The 26,184-nt window shown below is 39.9% G+C and overlaps 1 long non-coding RNA gene across 1 annotated transcript; it reads left to right on the forward strand.

The window, feature by feature from the left end:
- The first annotated feature begins 3,072 nt into the window (after positions 1 to 3,072).
- LOC117671453 (uncharacterized) lies at positions 3,073 to 13,358 on the forward strand. Its single transcript, XR_015731462.1, has 3 exons — positions 3,073 to 3,207; positions 11,028 to 11,188; positions 13,200 to 13,358. It is a non-coding gene; the product is annotated as an uncharacterized LOC117671453 (long non-coding RNA).
- Positions 13,359 to 26,184: the final 12,826 nt, after the last annotated feature.

Raw genomic sequence — 26,184 nt, forward strand, 5'->3', positions numbered from 1 at the left:
CGCTATTTATCTCTCAGGGTTCCTGTCGGAGCTGTATTGTTGGGGGGGGGCTGTAATTTCATCTGTTGCGGCTGCAGTCCTAGCAGCATTGCTAAAATTCGGGTTAATTATAGCCCTTGTTCTGCTCTGAGGAAAGCCTCCTTGAGTTTAGTTTAGTTTAGTTTAGTTTATTTGATTTGTATACCGCCCTACTCCCGAAGGACTCAGGGCGGTGAACAGCCAAACAATAAAATACATAAATACAAAAAATTTAAAAACCAGATAAAATCAAATTAAATCATTTTAGCCCGGACAAATTAAAACGCCCCAATAATTTAAAAACAGATTAAAATTTACATATTAAAAGAGGGAGGAGATTAGGCCAAGCCTGCTTGATGGAATAAAAAGGTCTTCACAGCGCGGCGGAAGGTGCGCAGATCCGGGATCCTCTGTATCTCTGGGGGGAGCTCATTCCAGACGGTAGGTGCCCCCACAGAGAAGGCTCTCCCCCTAGGGGTCGCCAGCCGACACTGTTTGGCTGACGGCACCCAGAGGAGTCCCTCTCTATGAAAGCGTACTGGCCGGTGGGAGGCTATTGGTGGTAGTAGGCGGTCCCGTAGATAACCAGGTCCTAAGCTATGGAGCGCTTTAAAGGTGGTAACCAAAACCTTGAAGCGCACCCGGAAGACCACCGGGAGCCAGTGCAGCTCGCGTAGGAGAGGTGTCACATGGGAGCGCCATGACGCTCCCATTACCACCCGTGCGGCCGCACTCTGTGCCAGTTGGAGCCTCCAGGTGCTCCTCAAGGGGAGCCCCATGTAGAGAGCATTACAATAGTCCAGGCGGGAGGTGACGAGGGCATGAGTGACCATGCGTAACGAGTCCCGATCCAGAAAGGGACGCAACTGGCGAATCAGGCGAACCTGATAAAAAATCCCACGGTCACGGCCGTCAAGTGCTCTTCTAAAGACAGCCGTGAATCCAGGAGGACGCCCAAGTTGCGAGCCCTCTCCGTGGGGGCCAATGATTCGCCGCCAATAGTCAGTGATGGCGTCAACTGACTATATCGGGACGTCGGAAACCATAGCCACTCGGTCTTGGATGGGTTGAGCCTGAGCCTGTTCCTCCCCATCCAGATCCGTATGGCCTCCAGGCACCGGGACATCACTTCAAGGGCATCGTTGGGGTGATCCGGGGTGGAGATGTACAGCTGGGTGTCGTCAGCGTACTGATGGTACTCCACCCCGAAACCACGGATGATCTCGCCCAGTGGCTTCACATAAATGTTGAACAGGAGAGGCGAGAGGACCGACCCTTGCGGCACCCCACATATGAGGGGCCTCGGAGTCTACCTCTGCCCCCCTGTCAACACAGACTGCGACCGGTCAGAGAGAAAGGAGGAGAACCACCGCAACACAGTGCCTCCCACCCCTAACTCTTCCAACCGGTGCAGCATGATACCATGGTCGATGGTATCAAAAGCTGCTGAGAGATCTAACAGGACCAGGACAGAGGAGCACCCCCTGTCCCGAGCCCTCCAGAGATCATCAACCAACGTGACCAATGCCGTTTCCGTGCTGTACCCGGGCCTGAAGCCCGACTGGAACGGATCCAGATACGTCGTTTCATCCAGGTGCTGGGGGAGCTGTTGCGCGACCACACTCTCAACAACCTTCGCCACAAAACGAAGGTTGGAGACCGGATGATAATTTACCAACATTGCCGGGTCCAGGGAAGGCTTCTTGAGGAGAGGCCTCACCACCGCCTCTTTCAAGGTGACAGGAAAGACACCCTCACCCAACGAAGCATTTATAATCCCTTGGAACCAGCCTCGTGTCACCTCCCGAGAAGCCAGCATTAACCAGGAGGGACACGGGTCCAATAAACAAGTGGTCGCGTTCAGTCTACCCAGAATTCTGTCCACGTCCTCAGGGGTCACAGGATCAAACTCATCCCAGATAACATTCTCAAGACCTGCCCCAGTCCCTTCCCCTGAGACTACCCAGTCGGAGTCCAGATCTTCCCGAATCTGAGTGATTTTGTCATACAGATATTGAACAAAATCCTCGGCTCTACCCTCCAAGGGGTCCTGCCGCGCTTCCTGGTGGAGCAGGGAGCAGGTCACCCTAAACAGGGCGGCCGGGCGATTATCTGATGACGCAATAAGAGCAGCAAAGTAGCTACATTTCGCTGCTTTTATCGCCACTAGGTAATTCCTAATATGAGATCTTACCGGTGTCCGGTCAGATTCAGAACGACTGGCCCTCCAACTACTCTCTAGGCGTCTTTTCTGGCGCTTCAACTCCCTCAGCTCCTCAGTGAACCAAGGAGCTAAATGAGATCGGCGCCGGGTCAGAGGCCACAAAGGCACGAGTCCAGTGGCATAGCAGATAAATACAGGATTATTGCATCCTTAATCATGGAAAGTTGTTGATAAGCAGGTAATTGGCCCTTTCATTACCGGGTAAGTTTTGCCAGATGTTAGCCAATCTTCAATTTCACCTCCTTACAGTATGTTGTTAAAGTTCTGGCAACGAATGGCTGTAGACTAGACCATGGGTCTGCAACCTTAAACACTCAAAGAGCCATTTGGACCCATTTCCCACAGAAAAGAAAACACCAGGAGCCACAAAACCCTTCCCGTGCCTGACTATTTCTTGAGCGGCCACAAAACTAGCATACTGCATGTAGTTGAATTAAACATTCTGTTTTCTACTGAAACTTTTCTTTTCTTGGATTTATCCATGGTTGGCCTACCGGGGGTTGAAAAACTCAATAAATCACGTGTCAGCAGGTGTCACACATTGGCGGTTGGGACGCATATTTTGAGTGACGGAGCCGCAGCAGAGGGGTGAAAGAGCCACATGCGGCTCCAGAGCTGCAGGTTGCTGACCCCTGGACTAGACCGATGTTTCAACCAAAAATCATGAGGTTCATCTTCACCTAGTGCTGACCAGTTCTTGATTTCCCTTGTCCCTTTCTCCACCATTTCTGCTGTTATTGCAAGTTCTCTCATTTCAACTTTTTTAAAAAAATTCTTATCCACTTCCTTTATCCAAACTTCTTGTTGTATTTCTTTGGGTTATCCCACAGCTGTACCCAGAATGCAGTTTTTCCCGCTCTCTGGCAGGTGTTGACCGGTTCAGTACAGTATCTCCATTGATGGATTGATAGAGATGTTCTGATTCAACTGAATTTGGAGATTCTGCCTGTAGTGTGCAATTCGAGGTTTGTAATTGCTAATCTTTTGGTTATAGTTGTTATTTCTTGTCTTATTATCTGGTCCCATCAGAAGCTCATGAGAGAGTTGGCCTAATCTTATGAAAATGGAAAGGTGAAATAGGTGTAGGTGTAGACTGGGTGTATGTTTAAATATGGCATTCAGATCCTGATAATTGGTCCATGGGCCATATCAGTTAACACAGAGACAGAGTCGAATATTGTAGCATCTCATAAGGTAAAAGCTGAGAAAAAAACAGTATTTTCCCAGTTTGCCTATCTGAAACCTACCCTAATGATAGGAATAGAACTGCAAGAAAACCGTGTTCCCAACCGTCAATTCTTGAAAGTGGTCCAGATGGCTTCAGAAGATGTTGAAATATATGCAAGCACAGCAGAGACAAATTACCAAATTGTACCCTCTACTAGACCATCCATCAAAGCAACTAAAACTGGCCCTGAAACAGCTGTAGATCAAGTTCATCTAGAGATGCTTGGAGTTGTTCTATCAACAATTCTGTTGGCTGGAGCTTAGAACAGCAGATGGGTTTTATTTGGCTTTGGCAACACTATAGCAGAATTAAAGCATCTTGCTTCTTAAGGTTCATCATAGAGCTTCTTATTTTGAGAAATAATGCAGTTTGCTGTTTTGTCAGAAATGCATAACGATAACATATATCATATATGCATACATACCACACAAGGAATGGTAAATCTCATGGAAATCAATGAGTCAACCTGAATGCTTACTTTCAATTTTGGCATTCAAATTGCCAAAATTATTTATTTATTTCTGAAGAATATAACTAATTGTATGTTGCCTTTTGTGATCTTACAGATACGCTGAACAGCAACTCCCATTGCCTGAATTAGAATTGGAATTGTAGTATAGTTTCAGGAAGGCCAACTTTCAGTCTTGGGTTGATGTTCTTTTTCTTTTATTTATTCAAGTGTATGCCATGCTATATAACAGAGATGGCTAACCTTTTTGCCATCGCGTGCCAGGAGGAGGGGCGGGGGAGGTTCGTGCGCACGCGTGCCCACACCCATAATTCTATGCGCCTCGCCCTGCACATGCACGGGTAACCCCCCCCACTCCTGGCCCGCGATGGCCCAGTAGGCCTGTTTTTCTTTCTCACCTGGTTCCAGATCCTCTCTGTGCATCTGGGGAAGGCGAAAACAGCCTTCCCCACTCCCTCGGAGGCCCTCCAAAGGCCTGAAATGGCCCATTTCCTAACTGTCAGTGAGACAGGAAGTGATGTTTTTTTGCTGTCCCCCAACCTCCCCGGGCCCTCCGGAGGCAGGAAACAGCCTGTTTCCCTACTTCTGGTGGGCTCACAAAGCCCAAAAATCAGCTGGCCGGTGCGTGCATGCGCACCAGAGCTGAGCTGGCGTGCCCACTGATATGGCTACACATGCCACCTGTGGCACGCATGCCATAGGTTCGCCATCACTGCCATATAACTTCATGGCACTTTCCTGAGTTGAAGAATTCCATTCCTTATATTTCTTTCAGCCCCTTTTACTTTCTGTCTCTACATCTGTCTCACTGTTGCATTAGTGTTTCCTGTTCAACTGATCTTACCATTTGAAACATCCTCTCTCTTGTGGTGCTTTCTTTCTTGGAACCTCTCTCAAACCATTTGTAGTCATAGAAGCAACCCAGGATTATTTTTCCACACAAAGAATTTGATACTTTTTCAGGAATGGGCAGGTTATGCCATCACTCCACTTATCAGACTGGGTGTTGAATTACATGATGTAATTACTTAAAAATGTGTCTTGCATGCACACAGTACTGAACAAAATGTTCCACAGAGATTTTCTGGAAGGCAACATTTCTAGTCTAGCAATCTTTTCCAAACTTGTAATAGCAAAATAGGAAGTTTAACTGGCATTGGCTTGAAGAACTCAAGATTGTATGGATACGTTCTTCACCGGGAGACCCGGAGAGCTTCTCAGTCTTTGGAAGTGTATGACAAATATTATGGGAAGCACTGAAGGTATGAAATAATGATGTATCTTCCTGGATGCAGCAGAATTTATTATAGGGGATTGAGGGTGATGAGAAATATATGAGACGAACTTTTTGATCTTCTTCAGAAACAAAACAATAATAAAGCCAGTCAGCTGGAGGGGATGTTCCTAATATACCATCATTCCATGGGTTTCATTTCCACGTTTTCCCTGTCCTTCCCAAGATATAGGACTGAACACAAGAACAGTTCATTGTGATCAGGCCAATTCTTGTAACAATTCAATAACAATTCAAGAATAGTTATGAATTGATGGCAGACCTATTGATCACTGAACTGAATCCACTTCCTCAATACCATTCCCAACAGACCTCTCCCCTTTTAAACTAGTTGCAGTCATCTCATCATTTGCCAGGCTAGAGAGCACTGCAACAGCAGAGCAAGATCATAACTCTGTTGAGGACTTTGAAAAGGATAGGTTGGATTGGAGCCTTTTGTTCTAATGTTGAGGTCATTTATTTTCCTAAATAGCCCAACTCTTCTCTGGAGTTTTGGTTTCATCCACACTGGAGGCACATCACTACTTTTCGAGGGGCAATGGTCTACCTTTTTTTTCTTAGTTGCGTCTGAAGATACAAATGGTGGACCCTTTGCAATGACCTGCAAATCTTGTGAAATGTAATTAGGGCAATAGCAATAGCACTTAGACTTACATACCACTTCACAGTGCTTTACAGCCCTCTCTAAGAGGTTTACAGAGTCAGCCTATTGCCCGCAACAATCTGGGTCCTCATTTTACTGGCCTCGGAATGGTGGAAGGCTGAGTCAACCTAGAGCCTGGTGAGATTCGAACTGCCAAATTGCCGTCAGCCAGCAGTCAGCAGAAGTAGCCTGCAGTACTGCACCCCAACCACTGTGCCACCACAGCTCTTATAATAGGAGTATGTGTGATAAAAACAGAAGATGGTCATTCACTTTTTTTATAAATTGTCTGTCACCTACAATTTGGCTAAGTTATCAAATCATACAACTGTTTGTTTGTTTGTTGTTTGACCAGAAATTAGCAGCAGTTCAGAAATAGACTGAGAGCCACATAGAAACCTTTCATGATTCCCTGGCTCTAGGTTGTTCATCTGGATCTGTGGCAGGAACAGGCACCAGACTGGGATGGATGATCACAAGTGTCATCTGAACCATCTAGATATGAATTAGGGATTTTACAAAATAAAACAACAAGTATTTATTTGAAATCAGCAAATTCACTTTCAGGAATAAAAATTCAGGTGCATACAGTATATGAGTATGACAAAGGGATTTTGTATGTAAAAGAAAAGAAAAAGAAGTTACCCAAACTGACAAATGTTGATCTGATAAAGGGAACAGTTATCTTCTGGAATTCTTACATTCCGTTTTTTATGAGCTACATGTTTACAACCTACAGAAAGCAAATATTGCAGACATCTCATATCTTCAACACAATCATATGATAATTATTGAACTTAATGTTTCTGCCCTTGGAAACAGAATCTGTTTGATGCTTGCATATGAGAGACTAGTCTTGCTGATGATAAGACATGTTTAGATCTTGTCAGAAAGCTTCATGTTTTTCTGTCTCTTTTTTTTCCTTTCAATAGCTCATAACAACAACTTTCGCATTCTGCATAGTAGCCTTTTGAGCAAAAAGAAACAACTTTCTGAAAGAATACTTATTTCACTCATTCGTATTTCACTCTATTCACTCTTGTGTTTGGATGATATTACTTTCTAAAACAATTTACAATTTCAATCCATTCAAAAAAGTTCTGGAAATAATGGAAAATAGAGGAGTTCTTGCTGTTGCTTCTGTTGCCTTGTGACAATGGTAATAGGAGTGGACTCCCTCTTCTCCAGGGGCACAGAATAGTAAGCATGCCAACACAAGAAACTGTCTGATGAACAGCTCCATAACTAAATGACAATGTAAGCCAGGACACTGGTTACCACATCACATGGGGACTCCAATTAACTAGAATTAGTTTAATAATACAAAATTAGCAGAGAAGCAGAAGGGCCTAACTGAACATTATGAATATCTGTGAAGCTCAGGTGCCACACTATCTCATGAGCTTCACAAGTATTCATAATGTTCAAGTTAGGCCCTTCTGTCCACCCACAGTTTGTGCCTTTTCCAAGGGGCTCATGTATTTCCTTCCAGAGACACCCTGACCTTAGAAAGCATGATAAATATGTTAGTATTTAATGCAAGATCTTTGTAAAGCTTTTAAAGGGAATAAGCTGGTGGATAAATACCTATTCCTAACTATCGAACTTGCAACTGTTTCCTTCACCTCTACCATAAAGAAATTAGTCAATATGACCTGCCCCTGACTTGTGTATCTGTGTGTCCAGTGCCTGAATTGTGTGTGAGGATAACCTTTCTCCTTCTTTTTTCTGCCTATAGATACAACAGCAAGGTCAGTTCAAGGATAGTTAAGTGAAAGAATTTTTTTTTTTGCAATATTTAAATGTTTTCCAGGTAAATCAGATATCTCCATGACACAGTTCTATTTCTATCATCTGTCTATCATCTATTATCTGTCTGTCTGTCTGTCTATCATCTATATCTATCTCAATCTAATCTAATCTAATCTAATCTAATCTATCATCTACTGTCTTTGCAATCATTTTACCAAAATGTGGAAACAGTTGAATAAGTTTTGAATAAGCACTTGTGTCATCTAAATGTTATCTAAAGCATTTAGCTATCAGGATCTGAGGATTTCCCAAGAGTTAAATTGAGTTGAGGCTTTGGTTTTTTCCTAAGGTTTGGGTTGACTTTTTATACAGTCTTTAGTCCCTAAAGCTTATTTTACCTGCATTTGGGAAAGATCACAAAGTAGGAAAAACATGCCAGACATTATTTCTGGATTCTTTCCAACCAGTTAGTGTTTGTCTGAATGTGCCCATTGGGAAGTATAGGATGGCTGGGTACCCTCCCCTGTGGATCTGATTATGGCAAGAGGCAGAGGAGAGGAGAGAAGGAAGCTTAGAAAAGAACAGTTGCCACCGTAAGGATGAACAAGGAATATTTTTCTTGAAATGTTTTTCTTCCCAGCCTGATGCAGCCCACTTTCAAATTCAATCTTCCTCTTTCCCTATCTGTATGATTTAAAGACATTTATTAGACTGACAGAAGCACAATACTATCAATATCATTTCTTTCCAACAGCCCATTGGTTGGAAAGAGTAAAAAAAGGAGTTTATTGTATAAAAGGAAATATAGGGGAAATAAAGGAATGTTACTATGGAGAAATCTAGATGAAATGACACAACTTTCCGATAAAATCAATTCAGTCGGTCTCTATTAAGTTTTAGCACATGTTAATTGCAGAGAGGATTCTGGGAGAGCTATCATCTGGTTTTCCTACTTAGATATTCATAGTTAAACTTCATTTTCCTTCCTTTTTTAACTAACATTTTGTAATGTTTGGTTTTTCTAATAATTATGTAGTTACTCTGCCCCAAGACCATTCTAACTGTCCTCCTCTAGAACTGTTTCTAGTTTTCATTTTTGCAAGATTGAAAGCAAAGCTGGATAAAGTATTCCAACTGCAGAAAGAATGAGAACATCAACCATTTTTAGTCTCTTTCCTAATAATCCCTAACAGGAATTTTCCTTTTACATAATGTCTGTATGCGGCATCTGTGGTTTCCTCAAGTAATCCTGTGCAGTCCCAAGGCTTCATTCCAGTTAGATGATGCCAGCTTATCAGCGAAGGAAAAAAGTCCCCCACCTTATTCATGTAATTATGTGATTCATCTATGAAACTCTTTTAGGAAAATAGTTTTGTCAGTTTTGATTGTTTCCCCTTTGATCCCTCCCCACACAAGTAATTTCATAAAACTTGGCCAAGATTATTATCATGAATGCTGTGTAATAAAGATCTGCTGTTGTGTCAAAAAGATATCTAGAGAACCCCAATGTGGACAAAGTCAACAACACATTTTAAAAAGTAGTTGACCATTACAACTATAGCAATGATAGCATGGAATTAATATCCAACTGAAAAGTAAACAAATATGCAGCTATTTTAACCTCTTTAAGAAAGTTCCATAGTTGGGATGTTACCCATTCTTCAAAAATCCCTTTGACATGTCTTATATTGCAATCATAATGTAACCTGTCTGAGATTCTGGGTCTCAGATACACAGTTTTGGAACTACCTTTTCTTTTGTATGTTACGTGTTCTATCGTTACACAGGAAGTGGATACATTTCTGTCATAGAATGGGAATGTGTTCTATTCTCAGAACAACATGGGCACAAAGGGAAGTGAGGCAGGAAACAGTTAACAGATCTTTATTAACTAACAAGGACAATCAACAACTGTCTCGCTCAAGTGCTAACTACGTGAGCACTCTTTTACTGTATATGGGAGCTGTCAGCAGCTCAGCCAATCCGTGAGTTCTGCTCTCCCGCCAGTTGCTTGCCGGCTGGAGGACCAATCAACTATGCCTCTTCGTCATGCGCATGACGGCAGGACATAACAGAATGCTTATAATAAATACTTAACTTTTTTACTAGGTCCAAATAATGTTTCGAATTTCCAGTTCTTTTATAAGCTCAATATTGGGGGTTTTCCCCTAAAATCAAATTTTGCTCTTCTGAAATTGAACTCCAGTAACTTTGCTGAGTGTAGATATGTTCCAATCCAAAGACTTTATGTGCACAATATTGTTAAGTTGTTAAATCTCTCCAGAACTTCTCATGTTGTTGTCTGAAAACAGTATTTTCTTGTCTGTTTCTACTCATACATGTGATTGTTTATTATCCCTATCATAATAGCTGAACAAAGAGGCTGGAAAAGCTGAACTTGTTGATAGCTGCTGTGATAGAACTAATATTTGGGCCCTTTTCAAGGTTTTATACATAAAACTATATCCCTTCTCATCCATGTAATTGGATGAGTATTACAAAAATACTCATCCAATTACAGAGATGAATGGATTGTAAAGTATTACAATCCATTCATCTCTGGATCCTACTGCAGTAACTCAGATTACTATGATTGTAAGATGCTAGTTCCTGTTTTCAGTGAAGCTTAAATGCAGCTCATATTTTTCTTGTCTTCTCCTCACTCAGCTGTTTTTCTACTTGGAGAGAGATACTTTTAGCAAGAGAAAAATATTCAAAATATGCAATATATGCATATTCAAAATACAGTCCCTCTTTATCAGAAATGATCCATTGCACTAAGGATAATGGCGATGTCCTTGCCCATTGTCTCTCATGTCTCTCTAACAGCATTGCCAGGGAATGTGAGTGTATGTATTTATATGCCACATGTACACACATGCATATGTACATGCATATGCATATGTATATTTTAGGTTTTTTGTTTTCAATCAAACCCAATTCCTGGAAGCTACCTGGACAAGTCTCTGCAGTGTTTTTGGCAAGGTTTTTCAGGAGTAGCTTGCCATTGCTGCTTTCCAGGGCTGAGATAAAGTGACTGGCCTTGTGGCTTTGGGCCTAAGGCGGGCGTAGAACTCATGGTCTCCCAGTTTCTAGCCTGATAACTTTTAAACTTTTTTTCTAAAAAAATCTTCTATTGCTTTTTTAAAATAATGGCAAAAAAAGGAGAGAAAAACAAAACACAAAGGTAAAAATATATACATTCCAAACCTTAGACCATATTCCCATATGAAAGGATTCCCATATGAGGTATCAGAATATGGTTAGATCAATACCATAAAACAGTTTTACAATCATAATTTGATTTTTTAATATTACGGTATCTCAGTAAAAAAAAAAAAAGCTTCTCATCAATCACAAGAGACTCTCCATTTTAAATATTTTTTTTGTTTTGTTTAGGGTCTGCTGACAGTTGTTGTGCAGTTGGAAATCTAACAGATGAACTATTTTCCTGAGTAGAAGGAGCTGGTTTATTGAAATGGCTGTCCTTGTTGCCCCAGTGAGCAATCAGGGAAGATGTGAAAATTCTTGTTGTCTGAATCTTCTTTCCAATGAAATTGGTGAGATACCGATACAGGAATATACTGCTAGATTGTATTACTTGTTGAAATGAACAATATAAATTCCTCACCATTTTTCAACACATAGCACTTGTCAGAATCAATAGAACAATTATTAGGCTCATTCCCATGTCAAGATGGGAGTTGTGATTGCATGATTGAAGTCTCACCTCTTTTAACATGCATCACATACTCAACCAATGTAAAAAAAAAGAAAGGAGCAAGGCTTTGATAGGTATAATCACCATCTTGACTTTTTTTTCTGACACCCTATGGACACCCATCTTCAAATCAGAACATAACTTCTAAACCTAAGAGCCATAAAAGTAGAATTCTATAGACAGGTTGATCTATATCCCTCTTATCTTCACTTTATTTTTCTTAAATAACATTGTTCCGAACAAATCAACATATACTACTTTTAAAGAGATCTTTCCCCCCCCCAATTTTTGCTTACTTCACTAAATGTCTCTGAGAAATTTCACAACATATTGCCACATTGTATTTGTGTAAAAATAGGAGGGATCTGGCCATCACCATTGTTTCAGGTTAGCAGGACTTCTATAAAGTATAAAAGAACCAGATTAGAGCAGCTAAATATTTAACTAAGAGTTTACTTTCAGGTGGACGTCAGCAAAGACAAAATAACCATGACCGTACTCTTTTGCCTAAATAGAGTTGATTGCATTGTTTGGACATGTTAGACCATGCAGTTGTAAATACCAGAGTGGACAACTTGAAATTATTTGCTTTGGACATTTATGGATGAAAAACGTACGTTTTCTGATCAATGATTAATTACCATTAATTGGAAAGAATCATATAAAACTTTGTGCTATTAATTGCCCTATAATTAGAGTTGCTCCTGACTAAATTGTCCCTTTGATCCACCCTTATTAAATTTTGAGATTATTCTTCATGTAAATGCTAGAGAACCTGACCATTCCAGAAAAATACTGCATATTAATCAGAGTTGGATCTGGTTAATATTTGGATGGAAGACCACCAGGAAGTACTATAATTGCAGGGTAGATTGGGAAGATTTTTTTTTTAAATCCTGAAGAAGGCCAAGGACATGCCATTTCCATATTGTTGTCAAAGAAACAATATGATGTCATAATGAAGTCACCAGAGATTAAGCTATTATAACAAGAACAAATAATTACCTTTGTCATGTGAAGAATCAAAAGGGATTGATTCATACTGAATAGAATCAATTCGATGCTAGGCCTGTTGCTACATACCTTATATCTAGGTCATATTATCTGCAGCACCACACACTAGAGAACCCCATCTTGGAGAGGTTATTTTGGATTAGCAGTGGTGGAATTAGAACAATGTCTGTGGGGATTCTCATTCATTCAAGTCATGGTTGATCCAAAGGTGCTTTTTCAAGAGGCAATTGGACTTCCTTGTTTTTCTTTGAAGATATTTTGCTTCTCACCCAAGAAGCGTCTTCAGCTCTGACTGGATTCCATTCCCTTCCATCCAGTCAGAGCTGAAGAAGCTTCTTGGATGAGAAGCGAAACATCTTCAAAGAAAAATAAGAAAGTCCAGTTGTCTCTTGAAAAGGCACCTTTGGAGTCAAAATAATTGATTAAACCTAACATCCCCCGTTTTGATTTAATTTTATTGGATGCATGCAAAATCTCAGATCCTCAACTGTAGCACTGGACAGCAACAGGTTTAAGTGAACTTAATTGTATAGTTGCCATTTTCATCCAGGCCTTTAAAATAAGATGGCAGTAATGCTAAACACATTTTATTTTCAAGTTCTATGTATTCTAGAGGCAAATGTGTTCAGTACTTGGATGGAGGGGTGGGTTCTAAAAATTTTTTACTACCGGTTCTATGGGCGTGGCTTATTTTGTGGGCATGGCTTGATGGTCATGTGACAATTATTTAGGATTTAGCAGAGGTACTGGTTTACCAGGCTTTTAACTGCTTGCAGAGCTGTACCGAACTACCCATTTATTTTTGCAGGCACTGATCTATTCATTTATTTTTGCAGGCACTGGTCTACCCATTCCTTTTTGCAGGCACCGGTCTACTCATTTGTTTTATTTTAACACTGATCAGCTGTAGGACGGCCCTTTGAAGCCCTGTGGCAAGAATTTAAACAGTTTTTTTCCCTCTAGCCATCAGCTGGGACTCAGGAGGCAGCAAGGAGGTAAGAATAATGCGGGGGGGTGGGTGGGGGGTGGGGGGACAGGGGGCAGAACCGGTTCGGTGATGTCATATTGTCACTGCTACCGGCTCGGCGGAACCGGGAGGAACCCACCACTGCTTGGATGGGTACAAAACAGCTCTGTTTGCCTGCCATATTTAATCATGACATAGTTTTTCCTGATACATATCTCAGAAGGTTCTCAATAATTCATTTTCCCATAATATGCCCCTCAGGATTTTTGATTTGTTAGACCTTTGAAGTGGTCCCGACAGGAAGCATGACAATAAATATTAGCTCTATCTGAATGTCATTTTTTTCCTATCCACAGTAAAATGATAGTGAGCTTTCTTCTTCCCTTGCTGCAGATATTTTGAACATTATTTTATTTCTAAGTTTGAGAAAATTCAAGAAGTGGTGGAATTATGTGGTCATGGTCCTTCTGTATCTCCTTTGGATTCATGTTCCCTTACTTTTTAAATTCCATATGGCTCTTAAGGAAATCATCCCTAAGACAATATTACCAGCCCTGATATTTTCTGTCCCCTTGATTCTTTTCCTTCTTTCATTTGCACATCAATTTTTGTCATAGTGTCAGTTCTGTATATCTGCCATTCTTCAGGGGAAGGTTTTTTTTTAATTAGTTCTTTACTTAGTACTTTCTTTCTTATATATCCTGTATTAGGAGTGAAATGCTCCCTGTTCGGACCGGATCACCCAATCCGGTAGCGATGGAGGCGGGTGGTTCGGAGAACCGGTAGGAAAAATCCCTGCCCCCCCCCCCATGCCCAGCTGAGCCACACAATCATCAGAGGCTTTTTTTTTTACTTTTAAAAGCATTTTTTCTACAACCTCTTCGGCCGAAAAAATACTTTTAAAAGTAAAAAAAAAATACCTCTGATGATTGCGCAACTCGGCTGGGATCATCAGAGGCATTTAAAAGAAAAAACCCTTTTTTTCTTTTAAATGCCTCTGACGATCCCAGCTGAGTTTTTTAAAAAGCCTCTGCCGATCAGGCAACTCAGCTGGGATCGTCAGAGCCTTTTGAAAGCATTTTTTTACAACCTCTTCGCCAAAGAGGTTGTAGAAAAAAATGGTTTTAAAAGTAAAAAAAAAATTGGCCACGCCCACCCAGTCACATTACCCCCCCACACCAAGCCACACCCACAGAACCGGTAGTAACAAGTTTTAGATTTCACCACTGTCCTGTATCCTGCAATTTATTGATTTATAACTTCTAGCCTGGTGCCTAAGTGCCCTGGCATTTTCATACCTTTTGGGGAATGTAAAGGGAGGGAGGGCCATGTGGACTGCATCGCTCGAGAGCCAGCGGAGAATGACCCTGGGAAAGTTCCCTTATCACTTTTTCAGAACGGCCAGTACAATAACATCTTCGCACCTGTGGATTGGCTGAATCTATATTGGACTGTTGGGAGGGGTTTCTAATTCCTTTATTCTAACTGTATGGCCTGAGGGCCCTCAGAGCCTGCTTTCTTTTCACCCTGCTATCACCTCTATTCAATAAAAGGTTCTTTTTGAAATGCCAAGTTTCAAAAGTCTTTACTTTCTTGGATAAAGGGGAGAGGCCGGGCCTTACAAATAGGCTGTTGGATTGTTGATGGACAATTCCCATTTCCCCTCAAGCATACTTGCACATGGCCATTATTAAAAAATACTCCAGTTGATCTCTTTGTATCCTTTATCTATTCTCTAATGTAAATGGGAGTGTTTGAGTGAAACTGACTGAAATCCCCCAGTCCATTCATAAAATCCATATTTAGGAGAAGAGAATTGAGATATTGTCTACTGTGTTTCCCCGAAAATAAGACCCTATCTTATATTTTTTTTGAACCCTGTAACAAGTGCTTGGCCTTATTGCCATGTGCTCAAAAGTCCAATTAGGCTTATTATCAGGGGATATCTTATTTTGGGGGAAACAGGGTAAATTAGGCAACAAATGATTCAGACGTATCCCTTCACTTTTTGTTACAAGCACTGCTAATCTTCTGTATAGCTCAACCCAGCACTTTCCAGTGTCTTCCCAACACTGCTTCCTCTACTTTCAGGTTCCATATTTTCAATTGATTAGAAAGAACATAATTCCCATTCTGAATGATGCAGATATCCTTGCCTTACAGTAATTCATTCAGTGACCAAAATTACAACAGAAAAAGTGACTTTATCACCGGTTTTCACACTTAATGAGCATGGTAGCATCCCCACGTTTACATAATCAGAATTTGGGCACTTGGCAACTGGCATGTACTTATGACAGTTGCGCTGTCCTAGGGTTATGTGATTACCATTTGTAACCTTCCCAGCTGGCTTCTGACAAGCAAACTCAATGTGGGGATCTGGATTCACTTAATGACTGCATGGTTCACTTAATAGTTGCAGTGATTTGCTTAACAACTGTGGCAAAAAGGTTGTAAAATGAGGAAAAACTCACTTAACAACTACTTCGCTTAGCAATAGAAATTTTAGTTTCAAATGTGGTGGTAACTCAAGGGCTACTTGTATACAGTAAGTTTAGTAGTTAGTTTACCCTTGGCTCCTTAATTTATCTTTTTAATTTCATATTCTAATTATTCCAGTGTTATTTAGGCATAAGCCTTTGTTCTTTTTTTAGGTGACACAGAATGGAATTCATTGTTATTTTGCCCTGCGGTCACTTTGGCTTGGATACTATCACACAACTCTAAACATAACACCGAGAAAACACACATTATTGTTTTTTTATCCTAATCACCCTGTTATTTAATTGTTTACCCTTCTAGTTTGTTTTTAGGGTTATCAACTGTCTGCGTACTTAGTTGTCATGGATCCGAGGAGTCTAATAGATGATAAGCTAAGATGAACCTCTATATGAGGAGAGTGGTTTTTAAAATCCTGTACATTCCAGTTTAGGAATTGAGCCAGATGTGCTCATTCCTAACCTCTCAGATTGCCAAGTATTGGTTCGTGCCTTGATTATTTCACATCTGTATTATTGGTGCAGTTTGTTGGCTGGATTTCCTGCTTTGATTCTTCAAATACATTGACATATCATTCCACTGAGAAGAAGAAAAAACTCAGAGAGCAGCGTAGAAAACCACCATAGATGCATAAGAAGCTTTCCGTTGAGCTGAGTTTAAAGGTGCAAGTATAGGAAAAAGGAAGTGGGTTTAATCACCAAGGAGGTGAATCAACAAGAAGCCAGTTTCTGCAGAAAATCTATTAAGTTAATGTGCAAAAAGAACTTAGATTTGCATGGGAAGCTATCTAAGCTTCTTTGATTATGTCAGCAGTAAGAGGTAGAAAAAGGGAGATGTAGGGTTGAAAAGATGGTAGGATAATAGCAAAGCATCAGGAGAAGACAGAACATTACAACTCCTCTTTTGCTCTAATCTTCTCTTCAAAGGAGTTTGATATTCAAATAGACCTAAACAGAACAATTGAATAAGGAGAAAGTAGCAAGCCAGATGTATAAAGAGATGGTGGGGTACATTTTGCTTGCAAGAATGAATTGAGGCCTTCAGATGTTCTCATCAGTTACATGAGAACACTGGTGTCCAGAGGGTGAGGGTAAAATCTGCAAAATGGTAGACATGATGTCCTGATCAAAGTATACCATTTTTCTACATATATTGTACGTCATCTTGTAGATTTTGAATTCCACCCCCCCCACCCATGAATGCCCATGTCAGATAGTCTTGAATGAGGAGGTAGATGCTATTTCAGAGTTGCTTTCTGTGGGCTTTGAGAAATCACAGAGGATAAAGTTAATGAAGGAAGTTGAATGTCCTATATTTAAATTGGGCATTCAACTTTTTTTTTGAGAGTGACCAATGTAGTTGGGAATAGAATGTAAAGTATTTGATTTCAGCAAAGCAACTGATAAACCGATTTTTGAGATTCTAGCAGAGAAAATGACAAAAGGTGGGCCAAACTAGGCTATTATTAAATGAACAGAACGCAGATTAAGTCATCATACTCAGCAAAGATACATATATAAAATTTTAAGTAGTTATTTAAAAGCTAAAAGAGCAATAATAGAAAAAAGAAAGAGAAAGAAGGAAAGAACATTAACAATTTGCCAAGTATAAAATTACAAAACATTTTTACCAATTTTGAAAGTGAAAAAAAATCCATTCTTATAAGTCACATAAATATGAAAAAATATATAAAGATAATCATACAGCAGTTTAGCATTTCAGAATTATTAAGTCAGATGTTAACAAAACACTCCAAATAATAAAAATGGGCAGGAATATCTAATTAATCTGAAACAGTACATTCTTAACTTTATGGCTAATCAGATAAAGCTTTAAAATCTTATATCAAAATAAACCTGAAATTCAGATGTGATAAAAGTTATGTGCCAAAATATAGACCATAAATACTTTTCAAATTGAGTTGTAGTTAGCATCAGACTCATTTTTCAGATGTGAAGTTACTTTGACACTTATGCTCATCATAAAAATTAATACGTCAGTCATGTAGAGATTGAACACAATTTCCAACGAGAAGTGTAGATTTACAATGGTTATCATATATAAAAGCCTCTCAGCACACTTTGTAGACTTGGCGATAGTTCACAGAGTAACAACTAGCAGAGAAGGAAAATAAATATTTAAGATTTGTTAGGTTTAGGTTTAGGTTTATTTGGATTTATATACCGCCCTTCTCCTGAAGGACTCAGGGCGGTGAACAGCCAAAGATAAAACACATACAATATAAAATTTAAAAAATAATTTAAAACATATTAAACAAATTTGGCCCATACTAGTTAAAACACCCCTTTTTTAAAAAAGCAAATTAAAATTAAGCAATTAAAAAGAGTTAGGCCAGCCCAGCTTGTTGGAATAAAAAAGTCTTGAGGGCACAGCGGAAAGTGCGTAAATCTGGGATCCTCCGTATCTCCGGGGGGAGCTCGTTCCAAAGGGCAGGTGCCCCCACAGGGAAGGCTCTCCCCCTGGGGGCCGCCAGTCGACACTGTTTGACTGACGGCAACCTGAGGAGACCCTCTCTGTGGGAGCGTACTGGCCAGTGAGAGGCTACCGGTGGCAGAAGGTGGTCTCGTAAGTACCCAGGTCCTAAGCCATGGAGCGCTCTAAAGGTGGTAACCAATACCTTGAAGTGCACCCAGAAGACCACCAGGAGCCAGTGCAGCTCGCGCAGGAGAGGTGTTACATGGGAGCGCCCATGTTTCACTCTAAGTGAATCATTTTCCAAAATTGTAAGTTTTGAGGCATTGCTGCAAGAAATAGAAAAACAATCTAACTTGATGTTACATTTCAAACAGTTTTTTGAATATGTATTATTAATTTTGACAATCAACTGCAGAATAATATATCAATGAAAAACATACCAGTTTCCTTTAAGTATAATATTTTACAGTAATATTTACTTTCCACTGATATTCCCATTGTTGCATATTGATTGTTCCATTTAAATTATTAATCATTCTATGTCTTGTTCAGTTTCTGAATCATATTTCAGTAACCACTGAAATACATATACAAGTCCTAACAGAAGTAAGATGAATTTCATCAGGGAGAAATGCAAAATATTTCATTTGGACCGAAAAAAACCAATGGCCTGAATATAGGATGGGAAAGGACTTTACTGGACAGCTATTCATGCAAAATGGGCCCAAATCACAAGCTCAACATGAGCCAACAAAAGCAAATGCAATTCAAGATTGCAAGATGCATCAATAGAAGAATTTTGTCCAGATCAAGAGCAGTCGATGTTACTCTCTATTCTGCATTGATTAAGCCACACCTACAATATAACATTGAGTTCTGGGCATTGTATTTTAGGAAGAACTTTGATATACTGAAGCACTTGAACCAAGATGATGAGGACTGGAAGGAAAAATTGTAAAAAAACTGGATGGTGGGGGGGGCACCTTGCTAGGCCATGAGCACCATGGCCCACGTGGGATGGAGCCGCAGCAGCGAAACAAGCCAGGCAAGCTGGAGACTGGGGACGGTGGGGGGAAGGGCAGCTTGCTAGGCTGCAGCACCGCATTGGATGTAGCTGTGGCAGTGAAGCAAGCCAGGCAAGCTGGAGTCTGGGGATGGTGACAGTGAGGGGGGCCACTAGCTAGGCTGCAGCACTGCGTGGGATGGAGCTGTGGCAGGGAAGCAAACCAGAAAACCAGCTGGAGTCTGGGGATGGTGATGGTGAGGGGGGGCAGCTAACTAGGCTGCAATGCCGCATGGGATGCAGCCGCGGCGGCGAAGCAAGCCAGGCAAGCTGGAGGCCGGGGATGGTGGGGGGGGGCAGTTAGCTAGGCCACAACTCGCAGGCTTACTTACCCAGCCAGGCAAATCAGGGCTGCTCAGTTGGACTGCAGGCACCATGTGAGAAGGCAGGCAAGCCGTAGAGACTGTGTGGTCAATGGAAGCGAGGACAGTATGCTATGCCCAGGAGGCGAGATGACTGGGTAGGGTGGAATGAGACAGTGGGCGGGGTGGGGTGAGAGGGTGGCCAGGGCGAGCGGCAAGCGGGCAGGTGCAGGGCCAGCCAAGGTGGTATTTGCTGGTTCTCTGAACTACTCAAAATTTCTATTACCGGTTCGCCCGAACCATACCAGCTGAATACCACTTCTGGATAGGAACTATAAATTAACAATGTCAACTGCATACAAAGAAAATTTGTATAAGATGTTTTATAGATGGCATTTTGCGCCAGCGAGGTTGGCAAAGATGTTTAAAGATAAGTCGGCTAAGTGCTGGAAGTGCCATCAGATACCTGGGTCATATTATCATATGTGATGAACATGCTCAAAAGCAAAAAAATATTGGACAAAAATACGTACGTGGCTGGAAAAACTGATAAAGCAGCATATTGATTAAAAGCCAAAAATATTTTTGTTGAGGATTTTACCCGAAAGATATTGTAAGGGGAATGCATATTTAATTATCCATATATTAACTGCAGCTAGAATTGTATTTGCACAAAATTGGAAAAATGAAGAGATCCCTACATATGAGAATGTGATCAGGAAAATATTAAAATGTGCAGAAATGAATAGATTAACGCTAGCAAATAAGGAGAAAGAACAAACTGAATATTATATGACATGGGACTTATTTTATTAATGGTTAGATAATAAAAACGGAAGTTAGAAACAGGGAAACAAAAGAAAAAGATTAGTGAAATAAAGAAGATATGTTAAGAGAGTGAAGCAAGTATTGATTATTATGTTTAATACTATCATTTTAATATTATAGAATTAATGTTAATGTAATGAATATTGTTGTAAGTCTTGATTATCATTTTACAAAGATATTTGTACCCAGACGGCACACTGTTTAATGATATATTTATCATTAAATTTTATATATAAAGCCTGGGTACTTAGTTATGTCATGGGACTAGCCTGCTAATCTCAAGTTTATCTCAGAGCCTCATGTTTCATACTCTGACTGTGATTTAGGCAAGTGTGGTCCAGCTGTTCTGATACTGCAAGATACTCAGTAGCTACAAATTATGTAAGTAATCTGGACAACGTGTCATGATGCCACAGATTCTTTTTATAACGCTAGTAAGAGCTGGATTTCTTTGAGGTCCACTAGTTAAGCTCAGTGACACATCTCAGTTGTCTAAATTGTAATGAATCATGGAATGGCATACATCGACTTGATCACTAGGTGGCACAACATAATCATTTACTAATATTAGGAAGGAGGATGCTTCATTTTTACAAGTATGTTTTTCTATTATCTATCTAACACTAGGGATAACCTCCTGCTGATATAGCTATGGTCTACTATATTTTATATATCAAGGAGATAATTTGGTTTCTGGATTGAAGGCTGGACGACAGCAGTTAAAATGCAGGCTGGGCTCTAAAGAGAAGCATCAGTTTTCTGAATTATAATATTCTGAGTATAAAGTAACTTTGTACCCTTTCCTTTCCTTTCCTTTCCTTTCCTTTCCTTTCCCTTCCCTTCCCTTCCCTTCCCTTCCCTTTTAAGAGGCAATATTATTCTGTCAAGAACTGCTCAAGTTTTTCAAGGTTCTTGAGAAAAGCTGATTTGCACAAAGATATCTGTCACTTATTTTTTCATCATTTGAGTGCTAAGCTAAATACTGCTGAAACTATTGGTCATTAACTATATTTGATTTATATTCAAATTGCACATCAAATCAGTTCAGCTATTCATCATATGATGCATCTATATGAGCTTTGAACCATAAAGATGGGAAATTTGTGGTTTCTCTGGAATATTACTGAATTATCATTTCCAGCATTTCATTTGGATTTCTCCTCATTAGCCAATGTTGCTAAGAATTCAGCAGCATTGTGAGGGTCATAAGTTCCCCAATCCTACAATATCTATTTAACTTGGATTAAAAATCACAATCTTGGTCATTTATTCTTCTTTATTCATTGTCGGAAGACATCAGAAGGCTCAGGGGCACTCTAAAGTTTGTAGAACACAAAATGTCTTTTTGTGAGCTCATGAAAATATAGGGTAATTCAGTATCTTAAATGGCTTTAAAAGGTGGTTGACATTATTAGATCTAGATATAGTCTGTTCCTGAGTATCAGCTATTGAGAACTAATGCTAGAAATGACGTCTGGTAGACTTTGTATAAGCATCTGATTAGATAAACATTTAGACCGATCCAGCAAGCAAGTAAAGTAACATTGAATGGAGAGTACCATTAACTTCCCAATGAGCATTTGGTTTAATCAAAAGTTACTATCTTGCTGTTGACGGTATTATCATCTAATATCCTCTAACAATTCCCCTTTGTCTTGTGTGTCACGAATATCCAAGTTTTCCTTAGAAACCTGCCCCATTTTCATATATCCCATAATACTTCTTCAATTGTAATGATAATATTTGGGGCATTCTTTTAAGGAAGTTTTTCACAGCCTTCAAAGCAGACTTATATAGGACTTTCCCATATAATTTCCACTGCCAGAGAGTCCATTCATCTTGGTACCCCTCTCTTCTTTTGCTTCTCCTGTTTTATCCAGCCTGTTTGCAATCCTTGCACTTATATATCCATTTGATCATCTGCTTAGCTTTCCAGGGGTTGTATTTATGTTTATAGTAGACTATAGGATGGAGTGTGTCGGTAGGCTAGGTGTGTGTGGGAGCAAACTGCTACAAAATTATTTTGTATGAGGGGCTATGAAGGGGATTTCTTATTAATCCTAGGACCAGCACAGATGCACTACATTGCAGACCCTGACACAATGTGACAGTTATTGGATAATTTGGTTTAGATTCAGCATGCAGACATAACAGGAATTTTTGAAAGTCATACATAGAAGTGGTTTATATTTTCTTTTACAGGGTCCCTATGGAGCTTAATGAGAAAAAAAGAATAAAACAAATCAGAAAAAGGTGTTATTCTAAAAATGCTTTCACATTTAGGCAAATAAAATGTTACCTGATGGGAAATGATACTGATCAACTTTGTTATAATTTTTTTTTACAAAGCTCTTTTGAGATTTTACACACCAGCATTTCCCCAACTTGATTGATATGCATAGAGAATATAGCACAGTAGTTGTGAAAGATATAACACTGATGTTTACATTAACAGATGGCTCCCAGACTTTGAATTCCTCATAAATTCAGTTCACATTGATTTTTAAAGAACATTCAGATCACAAAGAGGACGTGTTTTATATGTAATTTCATTTTTGTGGAAATGATTGTGAGAGACATTTGGGGAAACAGAGTTTAAGCCTGTGATATTTTTCTATGGTGGAAAAATACAAAATTAAATATAATATGTCAAACTCACTTTGAAATTCTGTTGCCTTTAGTATTGAACATGTATTGAGTATTGAGCAAGTATTGCCATGAGCTCAGTCTTTTTCTTTAGGCGATGCAGTGGTGGGTTCCTCCCGGTTCCGCCGAGCCGGTAGCGGTGACGATATGATGTTTTTTTTATTTTTTGTTTTTTTTATTATACCTAGATTCAATGGTGTCCAGGATGTTCTATTTCCATTTCCCATGTCAGTGTCCAGAAAAAACTCAGATTTCTTTCTGGAATGTTGCCAAATCCATTCACAGAGCTATTTCAATCCTGGATTTCTGGTCTAGTTTTCTGCTGCAGCAAAAATTTGTCCTTTATCCTGGAATAAATTGAAAATCTGATAAAGGTAGATACAGTTTTTGATTAATTTACATTGTTTTGATTTTGTTTCTATATATGCAATGCAATTAGCAGGCTGATTCTGTTGTTGTTATTATGTGCTCTGGATTGTATTCATTCACATTTCAATCAAGGCTTTCCTCTTCCTTCTGACATTATTTCATTATTCTGAACAAAAATAATGGATAATAACATGTTAACTTTTCTCAGTGATGCTCTGTTTGTCATTTTGACAGTTGGATAAGTAGCATCTCTAGAATAATCCATATTTACATTGCAAAGCCTTCCCAACACTAATTGCCAGTCTTGTAATTAAGGATGCTGGCATAATGTAACTAGAAAGGGGAGGGGTTTTTTTTGCTTTGGAAAGATAAATTGTTTTTTAATAAGCCCCTATGAGAATTAAAATCAAATATACAGTTTTGCTCAGCACAGATACATTTTATTTATTATTGTTAACTCTGGTCTGCCTGTGACAATGTGTAGAAGAGGAAGCTAAACATGTTACTGTAGTTTGTTGGGAAAAAAACATAGACCCAGTCATCTCAAGAGGCGTTTTAAAGGCTAACTAATTTATTGTGGCATAAACCAGGTCCCCTCCCAACATCACATTTGCAAGAAGGATTTACAGCTAAATGAAATGTCAGCCAGATGCTCAGCAGCTGTGTGGAATGTCAGGGAGATAAGTTCTATAAACTTAGTCCAAAGTGTGCCCAGTGGGCAAATTGATCACTAAAGCTGTTAACTTTAGTTACCTCAAAAGACTTCAGAGAAGCTGAAAAGCTCCTGACTGGCATGCAGTGCTTAACACAGAGATGCGAACAGTTCCATAACTGGCAACAGGACTGAAATACTAATTGATGCATCTGGGAGACCAAGGCAGCGTGAGCTCACTGCAAACCTGAACTTTGAAGATAGCCAACACTTTGGAAAAAATCCCTATAGGAATGGTTATGAGCAGCATGGCTGAACACATCCATCTCTGCCAACTTAGGGCTCTCTTAGACTGAGATGTAAAATAACAGCTCATGAACTCTTCAGATTTTTTTTAAAAATAATAATAATCTCATTAAAATGCTGAAGCTATTTCTCTCTCTACCCCCCCCTTCTTTTTTTAAAAAACATTTGCCTTCTGCAAATGAATGCCAAGGAATGATGCATACTGAAATCAAAGGAAGCAGAATAACTTCTGTACATTTATGGAAATTTTCATACCTGAGTTTTTTTTTTTAATAAAGGGAATGTTTTGGCATTTTAATAGTTCTGTAGTTTGGCTGCAATTTTTGCATTTGCGAGCTTGGTACTTGGTAGATAACATGTTTTGAAAAGAAAACACTGTCAGATCTGGCTGTAGAAATCTGGAGGGCAGCAAAGAAATACTGCCCTCTGTAGGTCATCCAGATTTCTGACGCATTAGTCTGATAGTCCCAATTAAAAATCCGTACCCACATTTGGTCGGAGAAGCATGAGCTCTTCTTGATGCTGAATGATGGTTGAAATGAGGAGTCCTTGGTGCTCTCTGAGCTTGGTTGTTTTCTTGCAGATGTTTCATCTAGGTAAGTGCTGGGAGCACGGATGATCCTACCTAGTTTGGGTAATGAAATGCCTGCAAGAAAACAATTAAGCTCAGAGAGCACCAAGGATCCCACATAGGAAAACGGTAGGGAAATGGCCTAATTAATGCTGTACTCTACTCTACTCTACTCCGACAGATGCTTGCTTTTTACATTCCAGATCCTTAGTGCAGGAAAGGTTGGGGATGGGTGATTTTGAGTCAAATAAATGTGTTTATATGGATCACATCATGTATTGAAACTGTCTGGTTATCTCTGGTGTCAGAGCAGGACCTTGGCAAAAACATGATTTGGCCAACGCCTATTAGTATATAGATGTTAGTCAAAAGTATACTTGATGGATTTAGGATTGCAATCTATTAGTGTATAAATCTTGTGGGGAAAAGTTGAGATAACCCTCCTGTTGGAATCTTCATTCCCAGTTCATTCACTGGGATCCATAGTTAGTAAAAATAGGAAGGACAGAACCAAGCATACTGAATATTTAAAGACCAATGCTTAAAGCTTAAATGCCAAATAGGTTTTATTATGAAAGTTCCATGCTATGCCTGCATATGAGTTTCCTCTCTTCAGTTTGGGGAAAAAGAAGGACGAGGATGAACACAATCTATTCCTTCTGTTGACAGCAGGCTGCAGCTTCGAGTGTTGAGGCTCCCAATAAGTCGATAAATGGTTAACTGGAAAGAAATGCTGGTTTCAGCAAAAAGAATCCAAACCCATTGTTAAATACAGAAATGTGACTGCAGGATGCTGCAAACAGCTGTAAATGTGGCCTGATCCAAAATGTGATCATGTGACTGTGAGCATGGGTGGGTATTAGAATTCTGAATGTGGATTATTTATTTATTTATTTATTTATTTAGCATATGGCATACAATGTCAGGGAAATCTAAACATGCTAGATACCTAATGCAGCCCCGAGCTAGTTCATACTGGTTTTGGCACTTGTGTGCCTATCCTTGGTGCATCACACCGCAGAGGGTGATCCAGCTTTACACTGATTAAGTAGTAGCTCTCAGGTTGCTAACTTTTCAGGCTCCATCGCCGGTCTCGCCTCATCTCGTGTCATTTCGCATCATGTTGCGATGCCTCATGTGTGGCCAGGTCCAGAACTGGCTTCCGCTATCCTCACACACAAA

Source organism: Pantherophis guttatus, chromosome 1, assembly GCF_059756535.1.
Source record: "Pantherophis guttatus breed Tessera chromosome 1, ASM5975653v1, whole genome shotgun sequence".
NCBI lineage: Eukaryota > Metazoa > Chordata > Lepidosauria > Squamata > Colubridae > Pantherophis > Pantherophis guttatus.